Raw genomic sequence first — 20,107 nt, 5'->3', positions numbered from 1 at the left:
TAAAGAAAATTGTAACAGTGATTAATAAAGTAACATTTAATGTATTAATTAGCATCTCTTAGAGGGCTTGTATATGTGTTTATATCAGAGAAAGGCTGCCTCGTATGACAAGAAAATACCCACATATCTTACATCAAAAGCATTTCTTTCCTGTTTCTCTTCCTCCCTTACTGTAGTGAACACAGGAGAGCACATGAAGGAAGGTAGAATAATTCATTACTTTGTCTCCCACTGCTTTGTATGTTCAACATTTTTTGAATAAATACAAAGTCATAAATTAGCTTGTAGCAAAACAGAATTAATTGAATGTCTTAAGTAGGATCATCAAACCAAGGTTTGAGTCCATTTATCTGCCTAAGATTTTGCTAATGTAGTTTCAGCTCATTAAGGCGAGAGTTGATTCTGGAGATGGGATATTTTTAGACATAGAAAGGGAAAAAATAAGATCAAAAAATTCTGACTTCCTCTGGTTTTGCAGAAGAATTCCTTGAAGGCTATCTAATGTGTACTATAGATCATAAAACTGCCCTCCAAACAATCTATGATTGAAAAACTGAAGATGTTTTCATAGAATCTGAAGATATTTACACATGTACTGACACTGAGAAGGCTATGCCCTTTATTCTTTCAAAGGCCCTTGCCAGAAAACATCTTAGAAACACTGCATGGAACTGCAATTGTGTGTATGTGTGTTGTGCATGCACTTGTGTGTCCATGGTGTATGGAACAGCAATGCACACAGATATATGTAAATATATTTCATATATACTTGTATATATAATGATATCTATTTTTGTTTTTCCATATGTATGTAGAAAAGTAAAACATATCGTACATATGTGTTATACATAAATATAGAGAGACATTATTTGGTTGTTTTCTTGGAATAAATTTTTCAAGCATCCAAGTGAAACAAAAATAATTGTATGCACCAAGAAAGAAACAGCAGCAACGTTGTAGGGGAAGATTTTCCTGTATTTCCAGTAATGGAATCAATAATAATCTGTATTCTTCCACCAAAAAGGCTTCCCCCGGGAGAACCAATGACAGTCACTGAGTGTTCTTCCTGAGCCTGGTCAAGCAACAGTAGCACAGGTGCCCAGTTCTGCTCTCTCCCCATTTGGTTAAATGGGCTCTTTCCTCATAGACAAGATAACAGGACCTTGGAACTCCTTATGCAACTTCTTGCAATAAGTAAAAATAAATTAAGGAAAAAACTACGTTTTAGACTAAGGTTTATATAATATTAGTTAGGCCCAAAGACACCACATCTATGAATGGATATTTCACTAAAATATTAAAGAATTCACATAAATGAATCAAGGCTCTACAAAACATCATCAAGGCTACAAAACTGGAATAAAATGAACAGAAGTAGATAAAAGTCTGGCTTAGAAGAAAAAGAGTCACTTACTAGATGTAAACATGGTCAGGCTATGCAACCTCTAATCTTCAATGTCCTCCTTCGTCTGTAAAATCCAGATAATTTGCTGCAATGATTAAAACAGGTGATTTATTCAAAGCACTTAGCACAATACCTGGCACATAATATGTACTGCATACCTATCTGCTGCACTATTTTTATTATTCACTAGATAATTTCTCAATTGTAATTTCAGGTAACTTTTTATTACAGCCTATGGTGGTATAACGGAGTACAGGTTATATACTCCCAGTAACTTTGAACACACACACACATGCACACATGTATTCTTCATCATGTTTTTAAAAACTTGGCTGGTTTTGGCCAGGCGCAGTGGCTCACATCTGTAATCCCAGCACTTTGAGAGGCCGAGGCAGGCAAATCATGAGGTCAGGAGTTCGAGACCAGCCTGGCCAACATGGTGAAACCCCGTCTCCACTAAAAATACAAAAAATTAGCTGGGAGTGGTGGCCGGCGCCTGTAATCCCAGCTACTTGGGGGGCTGAGGCAGGAGAATCACTTGAACACGGGAGGCAGAGGTTGTGGTGAACCGAGATCACACCATTGCACTCCAGCCTGAGCAACAAGAGCAAAACTCCAACTCAAAAAACAAAAACAAAAACAAAATTAGCCAGGTGTGGTGGTGCAAGCCTGTAATGCCAGCTACTCGGGAGGCTGAGGCAGGAGAATTGCTTGAAACCAGGAGGCGGAGGTTGAAGTGAGCCGAGATCGCAGCAGTGCACTCCACCCCAGGCAACAGAGTGAGACTCCATATCAAAAAAAAAAAAAAAAAAAAAAATACTTAGCTGGTTTTAAACATCAGGTTTAAAAAACTAAACTAGATATTTTGCATTTTTCTTCTGCTGGTGGTGAAAAACCAATGACTGAAGTAACTCTATACATCAGAGATCTGTGACATGTCTAACATTATACCACATATACCGTGCACAGCCTCAGATATTCATAAGGTTAGTGTGTTTAATTCTTGCAGTGGCTTCAAAGAGAAACTATATACATGTATAAATCCTTGTCTATCACCCATAAGTATGGAATATTATGTAAAACTATCCCTTCGTATTTTTCTGTAGTACCTCTTTAAAACTATGTTTTCATATTTCCAGTGGAGTTGAAATTATAATTAGTATGAATTTCTAAAGTTTACACTCTTGTACGGTAAAGAGTATTGCTATTTGCCAGAATGAGAGATGACCTTGCCCAAATGGGGGGAACAAAAGATTGTTTATTGGGGATGAATTTACATTTATGGCCAGTTAAATCTTTCTCTGGTGCCTCTGATTCTCCTCTCTGGTACTATGAGAAGGCAACTTTGGTTAGTCACTCCCACTCACATCCGAGCAGAGCTGCAATAACAGTAAATGGTCCTTGGAAATCACAATCACATTAGGCTGCTGTTCAAATAGCTTTTAGGGTTGTGATAATAGGAGGCATTCCTAATAACTGGTGACTCTGTGAGACCCTGCCCAGAAGGCCTCCAAATGGCAGCACACAATTTAAATTTTAATCTGGAAGCGGTGGAAATGATGAGATTCCAGCTGGGGACCTTCTGGTCTGAGGGCCGGTGTTCAGCCTCCCGATTAGATGTCCCAAAGCTTCATTGAGTTGATGAGTGAGTGCCCCTTCTCTCTCTACTCTTTTCTGCTGCATACCATCGCCCACCTGAGTGCTCGGAACCTCAGGAGGTCATGTTTCTTTGCTTCCATTGAGGCTGTCTTGGAGCTGATGGAACATTCCCAGGTTGCTGTGATCCAACTAAACACATTTGTGCTTGTGGTAGTGGAATGATACTTTTATCATTCTGACAAGTGGTAGGTTTCTGAACTTTTTTCCTTTCATGGGCTGAGTGGGCTTGGGGACATACTTACCCACTTAAAGCTTCAAATGAAAGCTGGCAGAGGGATGCCATGGCAGGAAGAAAACACTTTATTTTTTCCTACAATAAGCAATAACCCTTAGGATAATAACTCAACACAAGTTAAATAGCTAAAGGGAACATTAGTGGGACCCTGTCGGCATGGAAAGGAACAGCTGGCCATGTTAGTAATCATTGCATATCATTACTTGGGAAGTCCACTCCCAGTTCTACCACCCAACTTGTATTTCCTGAGTGTTTAGGCAGTAACACATGACAGATGAGAACGTAACATAACAGGACATCGGACACAGAACTCTAGATTTGAATGTTTGGCATTGCCAGATTCAGTTTCCAATGAGCAGGGAGGAAAAAAAATCTTATTAACTGGAATAAAGTTGGGAAGAATATCAAATATCTCTCTCATGTCTCTGACTCAATTATTTTTAATAGGACACTTTTTTATTCCCAATGCATATCAGTGACTTCCAAGAATGGCGATTTGTCTCTCAAACTAGGAGTATGAATCTAATGAAGGGATGCACATTAATACCTGGATGTTTGCAATACTCAGAGTGCAAACTCAGCTGCTTCCACTGGGCTCCATTAGGAAGCCTATTTCAGTACCCCAATACCCTCAGCAGCAGAATTAGAAAGTTGTTTTGATTTTTTTTAAACCACACACAGGAGCAAATTTCTGCAAGGTGGAAATGGGAATAAAAACCAGTGTTTTGGAATTTTTTTCTTTGCAGATAGTCATCAAATGAGGTACAATATTTGCTAACAGAGGGTAATTTGAATTATCCACGGACAGTTCAAAAACACAAAGAGTTCATTACCCAGATATCTCTATTTAAAATACATTTGCTTTTGTTCATCAGTGCAGTGCACATGGCTGGGAAATGGCAAAGTGCCAGAATGAAACTGCTCCTAATTTTCAGAGGAGGCCACCAGCTAATTACACAGACTGCAGGTGTGAAGAGAGAAGCTCAAAGTAATCAATAGCAGTAATTAATCTGCTAGACTGGAGCTAAAGAGCTAACAGCTGGACATCAGAAATGGACACATGCAACAAGATCAGCAATAATTACCTCTTTAAATATTGAATTTCCATAGCAACAATTAAGCACATAAATAAAGGCTGGAAACCAAGGCTTTGAGGCATGACATTGCATGGCAAACACAACATTCCCCAAATCAACCCTTTTAATAAAACACCAACAATATGCTTGGGCTGGGTTGACCAATTTCCAGGGTTGGAAAAAGCTGAATGTAGCTCCTCTTGCCTCTGCTTTCTTGGCTTCCAGTCATTGGCTATCCCATCCCCAAGGTACAAAGATGGCCCTAGAAGTCTGCTTTGGGCAAGATAACAATACCTTCCCTAGTACAGCTGAGCTACCAGCTATAAGACACATTTCCTCTCAACTGGAAAACACATTCCTTTTCTAAGAATCATGAAATCTATAAGCAAAATTCCTAATTAAGGTGCTGGAACCACTAATCTTGAAAAAAGCAATTGGGCAGTATATTGAGAGTCTCTTCAAGACTAATATGACAAGTAAGAGACTCAGACATTGAGGCTTCTATAACAATTTTTGCTTTGTGAAAAGAATAAAGAAAACTTCTTTATTGTATTTATTTATTTTAATTTTACTTTAAGTTCCAGGATCCATGTGCAGAACGTGCAGGTTTGTTACATAGGTAAATGTGTGCCGTGGTGGTTTGCTGCACCATTGACTCATCCTCTAAGTTCCCTCCCCAATTCCCCCACCCCACAACACCCTCAGGCCCTGGTGTGTGATGTTCCCCTCCCTGTGTCCGTGTGTTCTCATTGCTCAACTCCCACTTATAAGCGAGAACATGCAGTGTTTGGTTTTCTGTTCCTCTGTTAGTTTGCTGAGGATGATGGCTTCCAGCTTCACCCATGTCCCTGCAAAGGACATGATCTCATTCCTTTTTATGTCTGTGTAGTATTCTATAGTAAATATGTACCACATTTTCTTGATCCATTCTATCATTGATGGGCATTTGGGTATCCTTGACTTTGCTATTGTAAACAGTGCTGCAATAAACATACATGTGCATGTGTCTTTATAGTAGAATGATTTATATTCCTCTGAGTATATACCCAGTAATAGGATTGCTGGGTCAAATTGAATTTCTGATTCGAGATCCTTGAGGAATCCCTATACCATCTTCCACAATGGTTGAACTAATTTACATTCCCACCAAAAGTGTAAAAGCATTCCTATTTCTCCACAGCCTGACCAGCATCTATTGTTTCTTGACTTCTTAATAATCACCATTCTAACTGGCACGAGATGGTATCTCATTGTGGTTTTGATTTGAATTTCTCTAATGATCAATGATGTTGGGGTTTTTTTAATGTTTGTTGTCTGCGTAAATATCTTCTTTTGAGAAGTGTCTGTTCATATCCTTTGCCCACTTTTTGATGGAGTTGTTTTCTTCTTGTAAATTTAAGTTCCTTGCAAATTCTGGATATAAGACATTTGTCAAATGGGTACATTGCAAAAATTTTCTCCCATTCTGTAGGTTGCCTGTTCACTCTGATGATAGTTTCTTTTGCTGTGAAGAAGCTCTTTATTTTAATTAGATCCCATTTGTCCATTTTGGCTTTTGTTGCAATTCCTTTTGGCATTTTCGTCATGAAGTCTTTGCCCATGCCTATGTCCTGATGGTATTGCCTAGGTTTTCTTCTAGGGTTTTTATGGTTTGGGGTTTTACATTTAAGTCTTTAATCCATCATGAGTTAATTTTTATACAAGGTGTAACGAAGGGGTCCAGTTTCAGTTTTCTGCATATGGCTAGCCAGTTTTCCCAGAACCATTTATTGAACAAAAGATCCTTCCCTCATTGCTTGTTTTTGTAGGTTTGTTGAAGATCAGATGGTTGTAGATGTGTGGTGTTATTTCTGAGGTCTATGTTCTGTTCCATTGGTCTATATGTCTGTTTTGGTACCAGTATCATGCTGTTTTGGTTACTGTAGCCTTGTAGTATAGTTCGAGGTCAGATGCCTCCTGTTTTGTTCTTTTTGCCTAGGATTGTCTAGGCTATACAAGGTCTTTTTTGATTCCACATGAAATCTAAAATAGTTTTTTTCTAATTCTGTGAAAAATGTCAATGATAGTTTGATGGGAATAGCATTTAACCTATAAATTACTTTGGGCAGCATAGCCATTTTCATGATATTGATTCTTCCTATCCATGAGGATGAAATGTTTCTCCATTTGCTTGTGTCCTCTCTTATTTCCTTCAGCAGTGGTTTGTAGTTCCTTCACATCTCTTGTTAGCTGTATTCTTAGGTATTTTATTCTCTTTGTAGCGATTGTGAATTGGAGTTCATTCATGATTTGGCTCTCTGTTTGTCTGTTGCTGGTGTAAAGGAATGCTTATGATTTTTACACATTGATTTTGTATCCTGAGACTTTGCTGAAGTTGCTTATCAGCTTAAGGAGTTTTGGGGCTGAGAAGATGGGGTTTTCTAAATATAAAATCATGTCACCTGCAAACAGAGACAATTTGACTTTCTCTCTTCCTATCTGAATACCCTTTATTTCTTTCTCTTGCCTGATAGACCTGGCCCAGAACTTCCAATACTATGTTGAATAGGAGTGGTGAGACAGAGCATTCTTGGCTTGTACCATTTTTCAAAGGGAATGCTTCCAGGTTTTGCCCATTCAATATGATATTGGCTGTGGGTTTGTCATAAATAGCTCTTATTATTTTGAGATATGCTCCATCAATACCTAGTTTATTGAGAATTTTTAGCATGAAGGGATATTGAATTTTATCAAAGGCCTTTTCTGCATCTATTGAGATAGTCACATGGCTTTTGTCTTTGGTTCTGTTTATGTGATGGATTACATTTGTTGATTTGCATATGTTGAACCGGCCTTGCATCCCAGGGATGACGTCAACTTGATCATGACGGATAAGATTTTGATGTGCTGCGGGATTCTGTTTGCCAGTATTTTAGTGAGGATTTTCACATCGATGTTCATCAGGGATATTGGCCTGAAGTTTTTTGTGGTTGTTGTATCTCTGCCCATTTTTTGTATCAAGATGATGTTGGCTTCATAAAATGAGTTATGGAGGAGTCCTTCATTTTCAATTGTTTGGAATAGTTTCTGAATGAATAATATCAGCTCCTCTTTGTACCTCTAGTGGAATTTGGCTGTGAATCCATCAGGCCCTGGGCTTTTTTTGGTTGGTAGGCTATTAATTACTGCCTCAATTTCAGAACTTGTTATTGGTCTATTCAGGGATTTGACTTCTTCCTGGTTTAGTTTTGGGAGGGTGTATGTGTCCAGGAATTTATCCATTTCTTCTAGATTTTCTAGTTTATTATAGAGGTGTTTATAGCATTCTCCGATAGTAGTTTGTATTTCTTTGGGGTCAGTGGTGATATCTCCTTTATCATTTTTTATTGCGTCTATTTGATTCTTCTCTCTTTTCTTCTTTATTACTCTAGCTAATGGTCTATCTATTTTGTTAAGTTTTTTCAACAAATCAGCTCCTGGTTTTTCATGTCTCTATCTCCTTCAATTCTGCTCTGATCTTTGTAATTTCTTGTCTTCTGCTACCTTTTGGATTAGTTTGCTCTTGCCTCTGTAGCTCTTTTAATTGTGATGTTAGGGTGTTGATTTGAGATCTTTCTAGCTTTCTGATGTAGGCATTTAGTGCTATAAATTTCCCTGTTAATACTGCTTTAGCTGTGTGCCAGAGATTCTGCTACGTTTTGTCTTTGTTCTCATTGGTTTCAAAGAACTTGATTTCTGCCTTAATTTCATTATTTACCCAGGAGTTATTGAGGAGCAGGCTGTTCAATTTCTATGTAATTGTGTGGTTTTGAGTAAGTTTCTTAATCCTGAGTTCTGATTTGATTGCACTGTGGTTTGAGAGACTATTTGTTATTATTTCAGTTCTTTTGCATTTGCTGAGGAGTGTTTTACTTCCAATTACATGGTCGATTTTAGAATAAGTGTCACATGGCACTGAGAAAAATGTATATGCTGTTGATTTGGGGTGGAGAGTTCTGTAGATGTCTATTAGGTCCACTTGACGCAAAGCTGAGTTCAAGTCCTGAATATCCTTGTTAATTTTCTGTCTCACTGATCTGTCTAATATTGACAGTGGGGTGTTAAAATCTCCCACTATTATTGTGTGGGAGTCTAAGTCTCTTTGTGGGTCTCTAAGAACTTGTTTCATGAATCTGGGTACTCTTGTATTGGGTGCATATATATTTACAATAGTTAGCTGTTCTTGTTTAATTGTTCCCTTTACCATTATGTAATGCCTTCTTTGTCTTTTTTGATCTTTGTTGGTTTAAAGTCTGTTTTGCCAGAGACTAGGATTGCAAACCGTTTGTTTTGTTTGTTTTGTTTTGTTTTTTGTTTGTTTGTTTGTTTTTGCTTTCCATTTGCTTGGTAAATTTTCCTCCATCCATTTATTCTGAGCCCATGTGTGTCTTTGCACATGAGATGGGTCTCCTGAATACAGCACACCAATGGGTCTTGACTCTTTATCCAATTTGCCAGTCCTTGTCTTTTAATTGGGGCATTTAGCCCATTTACATTTAAGGTTAATATTGTTATGTGTAAATTTGATCCTGTCATCATGATGCTATCTGGTTATTTTGCACACTAGTTGATGCAGTTTCTTCGTAGTGTCATTGGTTTTTATATTGGCATGTTTTTGCAGTGGCTGGTTTTTCCTTTCCATATTTAGTGCTTCTTTCAGGAGCTCTTGCAAGGCAGGCCTGGTGGTAACGAAATCCCTCAGCTTTTGCTTCTCTGGAAAGGATTTTATTTCTCCTTCATTTGTGAAGCTTAATTTGGATGGATATGAAACTCTGGGTTGAAAATTCTTTATTTAAGAATGTTGAATATTGGCCCCTAGTCTCCTCTGGATCGTAGAGTTTCTGCTGAGAGGTCTGCTGTTAGTCTGATGGGCTTCCCTTTGTTGGTGACCTGGCCTTTCTCTCTGGCTGCTCTTCACATTTTTTTCCTTCATTTTGACCTTGGAGAATCTGACAATTATGTGTCTTGGGGTTGATCTTCTCATGAAGAATCTTAGTGGTGTTCTCTGTATTTCCTGAATTTGCATGTTGGCCTGTCTTCCTAGGTTGGGGAAGTTCTCCTGGATAATATCCTTAAGTTTGTTTTCTGGCTTGTTTCCATTCTCCCTGTCTCCTTCAAGCACTCCAATCAATTATAGGTTCAATCTTTTTACCAAATCCCATATTGCTTGAAGGCTTTGTTCATTCCTTTTCATTCTTTTTTCTCTAATCTTGTCTGCATGGCTTATTTCAGCAAGATTGTCTTCAAACTCTGGTATCTTTTCTTCTGCTTGGTCGATTCAGCTATTGATACTTGGTTATGCTTCACGAAGTTCTTGTGTTGTGTTTTTCAGCTCCAACAGGTCATTTGTGTTTCTCTCTAAACTGGTTATTCTAGTCAGCAGCTCCTCTAACATTTTATCAAGGTTCTTAGCTTCTTTGCACTGGGTTTAGAACATGCTCCTTTAACCCAGCAGAGCTTTTTATTACCCATCTTCTGAAGCCTACTTCTGCCAATTCATTCATATCATCCTCCATCCAGTTCTGCACCCTTGCTGGAGAGGTATTGCTATCATTTGGAGAAGAAGAGGCACTCTGGCCTTTTGGGTTTTCAGCATTTTTTTTGTTGATTCTTTCTCATCTTCTTGAGTTTGTCTAGTTTCGATCTTTGAGGCTACTGACACTTGGATGGGGTTTTTGTGGAGATTTTTTGTTATTGTTGATGCTATTGTTGTTGCTTTCTGTTTGTTTGGGTTTTTTTTCTTTCAATGGTCAGGTCTCTCTTCTGCAGGGCTGCTGCGGTTTGCCAGGGGTTCACTTCAGGCCCTATTCATCTGGTTTGCTCTCGTACCTGGAGATGTCACTCAAGGAGGTTGGAAAGAAGCAAAGATGGTTGCCTGCTCCTTCTCCTGGGATCTCTGACCTTGAGGGGCACCAACCTGATGCCAGTAGTATCACTCCTGTATAGGGTGTCTGACAACCCCTGTTGGAGGGTCTCACCCAATTGGATGGCACAGGGAACAGGACCCATTTAACAAAGCACTTTGAATGTCCCTTGGTGGAGGGGAGTGTGCTTTGCTGGGGGGAAACCCACTCTTCTGGGCTGCCCAGATTCCTCAGAACTACCAGGAGGAAAGGCTAAGTCTGCTGGTCCGCAGAGACTATGGCCACCCCGACCCCTAGGGGCTCAGGCCCAAGGAGATCCAGATTCTGTCCCTGAGCCTCTGACTAGAGTTGTTGGAGTTCCTGCAGGGAAGCCCCGCCCAGTGAGGAAGGATGTGTCAGGGTCAGGCTTGAAGAGGTGCTCTGGCCATAGTCTGCCATAGCCAGTGTGTTGGGCTGTGGGGACCTCTTGGGGACCAAGCCGTCCAGCCTCCCTGACTCCAGGAGGGGAAAAGCATGGCCTGGTGGATGGATGCCACCCTTCCCTTGCCCAGGGAGCTTAGCGTGTTAGGCTATTATGAGTCCCAGTGTTGGCTGCTGCCCCTCCCCCAAGGAGTTCAAATGGCCTAGGCAGCAGGCAGCCACAGCCATGGTGCCAGTTGCCCCTCCCCCAGGAGCTTGGCAGGCTTAGGCATATTCCAGCTGAGAGGCTATTAAGAATCTGCACGGCTCCAGGGTTGGGACCCTACATCCTGGTGGCGTGAGTTTGCAAGTGGGAACTTCCAATCTGTGAGTTGCACAGTTCTGTGGAACAACCACAGTTTCCCTGGCTGGGTAGCATGCTCACTCACCCCCTCCCTTAGCTAGAGAGTGGGGGCTCCCCTGCCTTTTGTGGCTCTGAGGTGGGCCACCACACCTCACTGCTCTTCCTTCCTCTCCGTGGGTCACGCCAGCTGCCTAGTCAGTTCTGATGAGAGAACCTGGATACCCTGGTTGCTGGTGAAGGATTCACATGCTAACTATGGTTCTTTTCAATTGGAGCCTCTGATCACCACTGTTTGTAGTCGGCCATCTTGACCCCATCCAAGAAAACGTTTTTGTTATTGGATATTATTTTGAGGTGACAGGAAAGGTGAAGTTTACTGCTATTGAATGTGCACTAAGTAGCTGCCACATTGTATATTCTTCATTCATTAGAGTCTAACAATATTATTTATTTTATTTGATGAAGTGAAATAGCAAATGTAGACTAAAGACTTGCCAGGACAACACAGTCACTAGATGGGAAATTGGATGGCCATAATTTGAACCTCATTTGAGGAATGTTTAAGATATTTCAGCCACATGCTCAGAAGTCTTTGGGAAGGGGATCTGCTCTCTAAAACACCACGAATTATTTGCCATGACTTGAAATGCAATTTAAGTACGCTCTTTATGTCCTATCATTGTTACCAAACAAAACTCAGTGATGGCTTAGATTACTCAATCGTTATTTGTTTGATTTTCTTTCATTTTAAGTGTATTGGTTTTGATTTCAGTTTCCAAATTCCATAGCCCTTATTCAAACAAATAAGTATCCCATAGAAAAAATGATGAACGATGATTACCAATCATTTACTCATACAGAATCAATGGCAGAGTAACTCTGAAATATGGAGTTAGCCAGGCACACTTCATCTTAATCATCATCAAAACAGAGCAGTTTCTATTGAACTCCTATTCTTTCTGCCAAGTACTAAGCAAGGCATTATTCATGCACTATCTCATTTAATTCTTATGATAATCCTATGAACTATATAGCTGACATCCAATCACACTTGAGGAGCATGAGGTTAGGCAATGAGAAACATGAGGGGTTAAGCAATATTCCCATGGACCCTAACTCAAGCTTCCTTGAGTTAGAACATAGAGCCAATCTTCACTCTACTGCCATGCTAGATACCCTTATGTTGTCACTTTTTTAAGGCATTAGTTCCTGCACCACCAGTAGTGGCATTTTTCTGCCCATCCAAAGTATATAAAGACAATGGCAGCATTTTGCTAAACAGCATAAGATTAAGAGCTTAGACTCTGGAATTAAACACTGGGTTTGAATTCCAGTTCTACCAGTAATGATGGTCATTCATGCTCCCTGTAAAATGGGCATGATAGGACCTGCATGGTGTTGTTAAGAACTAAAAGAATGTGAGTCTGTTAAGCAATTTGCATGGGATTGGCCAGTAGGATGAGCTCCTTATCTGTGAGGTCATTGCTGTGTTTCTAATCCTTATTTCAATTGCTCTTTTTTATTCCCCCCACCTCTGATCTAGGTCAGGGCCCTTACTGCTGCAATCATGCCTTCTTTGTGTCCCCATCCCTGGCAGCTCTACCACATTGCCTACTTGGACAAAGGAAGTGCTTGCTGTCGCATAAACATGTGAACGAATGAAGCACATCAGTACCCGTGCTTAAGCATGTAAATTTGTGTAGACCACAGCTCACTCAGATGGCCTGACTACCACCATAGATATTTCCCTCAGGAAAAGGAGTTTTGAAACAACAGCCAACTGTGGGAGGACTACCTGAGAGTTGTAAAATAGTATGCCATTTTAAAATCCCTCAGGGAAACTGAAATAAGATGTGGGAACATGATTTGGCCAGGTAGATAGATGTCTTAGTCTATTCAGGATGCTATAACAAAATGCTATCAAAGTACTATAAACTAGATGGCTTATAAACAACAAATATTTATTTCTCACTGTTCTGGAGGCTGAGAATTTTATGACTAAGGCACCAGCAGATTTGGTATCTGATGAGGTCCCACTTTCCTGTCGGATGGTGCCTTCTTGCTAGGTCCTCACATGGTGAAAGGGAAGACCTCTGGTCTTTCCAGCCACTTAAAAGGGCACTAATCCCATCCATGCAGGCTGTGCCTCCATGATCTAACCACTTCCCAAAAGTCCCACCTCCTAATACCACCACATTGAGCATTAGCTTTCAACAGAGGAATTTTGGGGAAACACAAACATTCAGACCACAGCAGTACAGAAACTTACTTCATGTAATGCACGGAAAGATATGTAAACTTCCACCACTCTTACACTAAGCTGCTTTACAACAACTGCATATTCAGCACACACACACACACACACACACACACACAAACACACCTTCTTCCATTAATTCCTTACTCCCACCATTAATTGTTCTTCTACACTTTTTCAAGGGCACCCGAGGTGTATAAGCCTCAGTGACAAAAATAGAAAAAAGAAACTACTTTAGTATATGTTAACAAGCAATGAGATACAGATAAAAACTTATCAATTGAGCCAATAAACTTTCTCTTTTTTTTTCAGTAGACTTCATTTTTAGAGCAGTTTTTAGTTTTAAAATGAGGTTTTGCTGTGAACCTAAAAAGTATACTCCTTTAAGCATTAATCTATGCCCTAGCTAATACGTGCATTATTTTACCAACCTGATTGGACACGCCATTTTGTGACTTCTCTGAGATGTCTGATCAGAAAATTGAGGGGGCAAAGGAAACTGTTCTGAATAAGGAAACCAGTTTTAGTTCACTTCAGTCTTGAAAGTACAAAATTTTGTTGAATTAAAGAAACTTCTATAGATAAAATGTCTATGGTTGCCTCATTTTAAATATCATTCTAGTTTTATATATAAAAGTAACGTCATCCCTTTATAAATGATAAAGCCTCATTAATTTGTACTAATTCGCTGATTCCAGATTTGTAATTGAGTAGGCACTTTGCTGAAGTTTGATCGTTAAACTATCATTGGGAAAAGATAAGTAAATTAATAGCATTTGGAAGGGGAATGGTTGTCACCAAACTCCTCATGTCTCCACAAATGAGGACTTCTATTCCACTGCCAACAGGGAGTAGTTTTAGAAAAACCCTTCAGGTCTCTCTGTGCTCACTTGCTTTTCTGTGTGGAAGAAAAGCAATTTAACTGACACAAGAATCAAGGAAGAGAGACAGAGACAGAGAGGGATGTGACAGGGAATAAAAAACTTCTGAAGGCAAGTAATGCACTTGGAATCCAACCCCATGAGAAGCCCTATCTGGTATTTGCTGGCAGGTAGATTTTGGAGGACTGGAGTAGATCATAATCATATGGAATGCCATTTGATCAGAATATGACACTAAGAGTCCCTTGTTTTCCATGCAAGTTGGCAAAGATTGCATGCTGTTAAACACCAGGGATTTGCATCTCCAGAAATAATTCCCAATCAAAAGAAAATAAAGGTGGACTTGGCTGCCATTCTAACTCCAAGAGGAAATGAACTCTTGCTGGTGATTCCATATCCCGGCTGCTCATTAGACCAGAGGTTAGTAAACTACATCCATGGGCCAAATTCATGCCTCCTTCCATTTGTTTTTCGTTTATATTTTCTCCTTCTAAATCACATTTTTTAGTTTATTTTTTACTGTGGTAAAATATACACAACAAAAAAATTACCATTTAGCCTTCCTCAAGTGTACAATTCAGTGGCATTAAGCACATTCACACTGTTGTGCAAACATCGCCACCATCTATCGCTAGAACTTTTTCATCCTCCCAAACTGAAACTGCACCCATTAAGCACCTGCCCCTTCTCCACCCTCCAACTGCTAGAAACTATCATTATACTTTCTCTTGCTATGAATTTGACTATTCTAGATGCCTAATATAAGTGGAATCATACAATATTTGTCTGTTTGTGTCTGGCTTATTTCTCTTAGGAATTATCCTCAAGGTTCATCCATGCTGTGATATGCATCAGAATTTCTTTCCTTTTTAAGGTTGAACAATATTCCATTGTATGTGTATACCATATTTTGTTTATCCATTTATCTGCTGATGGACATGTGTTGCTTGCACCTTTTGGCTATTGTGAATAGTGCTGCTGTGAACATCGGTGTACAAATATTGTTCAAGTTCCTGCTTTCAATCATTTGGGGCACATATCTAGTAGTGGAATTTCTAGACCGTATGGTAATTCTATGTTTAACTTTTTTTTATGCTGTTGTTTTTAAAAGGATCTCACTCTGTCACCCAGGCTGGAGTGCAGTGGCACGAACATGGCTCACTATAGCCTCAACCTCCTAGATTCAAGTGATCCTCCCACCTCAGCCTCCCGAATAGCTGGGAACACAGGCATGTGCCACCAAGCCTGGTTAATTCTTTGTAGAGACAGGGACTCACTATGTTGCCCAGGATGGTCTCAAACTCCTGAGCTCAAGTGATCCTGCCACCTCAGCCTCTCAAAGTACTGGGATTACAGTTGTAAGCCACAGAGCTTGGCCTGTTTAACTTTTTAAGGAACCTGCTGCCTGCTTTTATAAATAAAGTTTTATTGCAAGACAGCTCTGCTCATTTGTTTATGTGTTGTCTGCGTTTGCTTTCATGCTAAGATGGCAGAGTTCAGTGGTGGTAACAAAGACCATGTAGCCCCAATGTCTTAAATACTTACTTTCTTGCCTTCTACAGAAGAAGCTCAGCTCACAAATGCCCGCATTAGAGTCCCCTGAGGCACTTTATAAAAATACAGATACTTGGGCACCATCAGACACAGTGAATGAGACTCTCCAGAGGCAAGAGCTACAAAGCTATCATTCATATATTCCTTCAAGAGGATTCTGGCACAGCTAATCTCTGAGCCAGCATTTGGGGACCACTGAACTAAAGGACCTCCAGAAACTGGTATAATGTATTCAGTTGCCCTAAATATAGAGAATTCAATTAATCTCAACATTTTATAAATACTTAATGCAAACCCGAGACTAAAAGCATATACACTGGAAATATGACAGAAGCTAAGCTTGATAGTAAAATCAGTATCTGAAAGATGAAGATGAACAGCTTGGGGATTGAAGGGAGCCTCTCTTTGGACAGATTTATGATAACGTGACATGGAGGAGGTATTTTAGCAGCGTCTCTCATATTGATCCATGCAATGAGTGAGCAGAATTTCTCCATCTCAGTAGTCTGTCATATCTCTTTAACTCAGCATCTCTCAGCCTCTGACCTATTGACGGCTTCTCTATTTTTCAGTCTGCACTGTTTTGCTTTGCTCTGCACTTTCTAAGTCTACTCATTGATTTCACTCTCCTCCTACGGTTCTGGGGATTTTGTGTCTCTGTCCATCTTCACATTGGTGTGTGTTCAGTTTTGAGACCACAATGGTGAAGTCCTGTTTGCTTTTTTCTCCCCTTTCAGATGTTCCTTATTAATTCTTTGTATGACCCCATAGAATACAGCTGTGTATTATTCAGACTTAAAAGAAATGAGCTATTAAGACATGAAAAGATGCGGAGGAATCTTAAATGCATATTGCTAAGTGAAAGAAGACAGTCTGAAAAGGCTACATACTGGTATGATTTGAATTGTGAGACATTCTGGACAAAAATAAACTACGAAGACAGTAAAAAGTTCAGTAGTTGCCAGAGGCTTGGCGTTGGGAGTAGGGAATGAATAGGTGGAATGCAGAATAATTTTAGGGCAACAAAACTGTTCTGTATTATACTGTAATGGTAGATACCTGACTTTACGCATTTGTCCAAACCTGAATTATGTTCAATACTAAGAGTGAAACCTAATGTAAACTGTATACTCAGTTGATATTAATGTATTGGTTCATCAGTTATAACAAATATACCACAGGAATGCAAAATGTTAATAATACTGTAAACTAGAGGGTGGAAGCAGAGGGGATATATGGAAACTCTCTATACTTCCTGCACAATTTTTTCTAAACCTGAAACTGCTCAAAAAACAGAGCACATTCAAAATAAAATAAATAAATATCTTTTCTAAAAAGAAAACATTTGTGGTCTTGTGAGCCAAATCACATTCAACCCAAATATCATAGCAATAACACAGACCATATCACACTGAAACAATCATTTAATGAAAATCTTCTTGGTTTATAAAAGAAAAGATTCCAGCTTAACCTAATCAAAGGCACCCTTACTTCAGACAATACTCATTATGAATTAATAGCACAACCTAAGAATTTGGATTTTCCTTAGAGATCATTAATGAATAGGCAGGAGCTATAATTGATTAGAGCTAAGATCTTGGCACTCTGTATAACCAAACCAGTAACAATAACAAGAAAAATGAAAATTGAACATGTTTCATTTAGTCAAGTCAATAAATATCAACATGACCCCCATTAGGCACTGAGGAGACAGAGGTGAACAAAACATATTCCAGTAATTCTCAGCCTTTTTGAGTTTTGATGAGCACTCTTGAATATTTGAATGTTGATGACACACTTAGGAAGTTGAGTTTATCCACTATACACTTAGTTGTCTTTCAGAATTAGGTAGGTATTTGAGTAGCGAGCTAGAAGCATCCCTGATGGAGATCTCTTTTAGGGCTGGGCACAGTGGCTCATGCCTGTAATCCCAGCACTTTGGGAGGCCAAGGCAGGTGGATCATGATGTCAGGAGATCGAGACCATCCTGACCAACATGGTGAAACCCCATCTCTACTAAAATACAAAAAAATTAGCCAGGTATGGTGGTGTGCGCCTGTAGTCCCAGCTACTCGGGAGGCTGAGGCAGGGGAATCACTTGAACCTGGGAGGCAGAGGTTGCATTGAGCCGAGATCACACCACTGCTGAACCCCATCCTGGGCGACAGAGCGAGACTCCGTCTCAAACAACAACAACAACAACAACAACAACATCTCCTTTAGTATCCTGCAGAAAGTTCTTCCATTTTCCCAGAAAGTGAGCCACCTTTCTTGATTTGGATTTGGTGTTACACTCTACCTATTACCTATCACACAGAGTTCCTCTCACTCTACACTGATTGTATCAGCTCAGCTCTCACCCATCAGACAGCACCAGTGTGGATACAAATGGCAGCAAATCTTTTATACATTGGTAAAAGTTATTGGCATAGTCATAAAGGGTTTGAGAATTTAACAGAAAAAGAAAGTCAATATTTAACATTTTCTTTTTCCTTCATGACTTAGGCTCACTTTCTTGAACTTTGGTTATTATTCTGAAACCTTCAAATGCTTCTGCGGTACTGAAGACTGTTTCCAATGGCCCTGATTTCTTGCACTTTAAAAAATTTTCTCATTCACTCCTCGGTGAGCTGCTATCTGTCTTTCTTTTCAGGCACAGTGATGTAGTGGAAAGAACACGTGCTTTAAGGTCAACAGACCTGATCCCAAACCTAGCTCATCACTAATTAGCTGCATAATCTTCAGGAACTTCATTAAATTCTCCAAGCCTCCAGTTACCTCTTCTATAAAATATGAGTATTAATACTTCCTTTGAGAATTTTTTAAGAATAAAAGATTAGATTTAAGCTATAAAATACAGGGTTATGCGTAAACCTTCAATAAAAAGCAGCTATTACCATTTTTTATTATTATTCTTACTCAAATTACTACATCAGTCTCCTCTCTCATCTTCCTCCCTCATATTCTGCTGCCTTCTAGAGTTGACCCAATTTTTTTTTTTTTTTTTGAGATGGAGTATCACTCTGTCGCCCAGGCTGGAGTGCAGTGGCGCGATCTCGGCTCACTGCAGGCTCCGCCTCCCAGGTTCACGCCATTCTCCTGCCTCAGCCTCCCGAGTAGCTGGGACTACAGGCGCCCACCACCACACCCGTCTAATTTTTTTGTATTTTTAGTAGAGACGGGGTTTCACCATGTTAGCCAGGATGGTCTCCATCTCCTGACCTTGTGATCCACCCACCTCGGCCTCCCAAAGTGCTGGGATTACAGGCTTGAGCCACCGTGCCCGGCCTGGAGTTGACCCTATTTCAAACTATCATCAATATTGCTGTAAGTAGGGCTTTTCTGTAATATGATCCTGCTTCATTTCTTCCCCTGCCAAAAGTCGTTCAATGGCTTCCTAACACTTTATCCCAGACATACCCTCACTTGCACTTCCCTGAGCAGAACTGTATTCGCTTCCTATTGCTGTTATAACAATTTACTATGAACTCAATGGTTTTAAAATGACACAACCATATTATCCCAAAGCTCTGGAGGTCAGAAGTCTATAACCAAGGTGTTAGCGGGGCTATGTTTCTTCTGCAGGCTCGTGAGGAGAATCCATTACCTTGCCTTCTCCAGCTTCTAAAGGCCGCCTGTATTCCTTGGCTCCTGGCCCCCTCCCTTGTCTTCTAAGACAGCAGCATAGCATTTTACTTCTCTCTCTGACTTTGACCTTCCCCTGTCTCCCTCCTCCACTTTAAAGGGTCTTTGGTGACTATATTGGGTCCCTCTGAATAATCCAGGATAATCTCTCTATTTTAAAGTTAACTGATCAGGAAACTCAATCTCCTCTGTCATGTAACATAACATATCCACAGGTTCCAGGGATTAGGACATGGACATGTTGCAGGAGACAGGGGAGGGGCCTACCTCAGGGACCATGTTCTTTTTTTTTTTTTTTTTAATTCAACTTTTTTTTTCTTTTTTTTTTATTATTATTATTATACTTTAAGTTTTAGGGTACATGTGCACAATGTGCAGGTTTGTTACATATGTATACATGTGCCATGTTGGTGTGCTGCACCCATTAATTCGTCATTTAGTATTAGGTATATCTCCTAATGCTATCCCTCCCCCCTCCCCCCACCCCACAACAGTCCCCAGAGTGTGATGTTCCCTTCCTGTGTCCACATGTTCTCATTGTTCAATTCCCACCTATGAGTGAGAACATGCGGTGTTTGGTTTTTTTGTCCTTGCGATAGTTTGCTGAGAATGATGGTTTCCAGTTTCATCCATGTCCCTACAAAGGACATGAACTCATGATTTTTAATGGCTGCATAGTATTCCATGGTGTATATGTGCCACATTTTCTTTACCCAGTCTATCATTGTTGGACATTTGGGTTGGTTCCAA

General features: G+C 39.9%; 1 long non-coding RNA gene across 1 annotated transcript in view; it reads right to left on the bottom strand.

The window, feature by feature from the left end:
• Positions 1 to 20,107, bottom strand: part of LOC129038750 (uncharacterized) — a 216,375-nt gene that overhangs the window by 60,412 nt on the left and 135,856 nt on the right. The window contains exon 5 of the long non-coding RNA XR_008503223.2: positions 1,415 to 1,490. This is a non-coding gene — a long non-coding RNA (uncharacterized LOC129038750). The remainder of the gene's footprint in view (positions 1 to 1,414; positions 1,491 to 20,107) is intronic.

The sequence above is a fragment of the Pongo pygmaeus genome, chromosome 5, assembly GCF_028885625.2.
Source record: "Pongo pygmaeus isolate AG05252 chromosome 5, NHGRI_mPonPyg2-v2.0_pri, whole genome shotgun sequence".
Classification (NCBI taxonomy): domain Eukaryota; kingdom Metazoa; phylum Chordata; class Mammalia; order Primates; family Hominidae; genus Pongo; species Pongo pygmaeus.
This window is presented reverse-complemented; position numbering and strand designations above follow the sequence as displayed.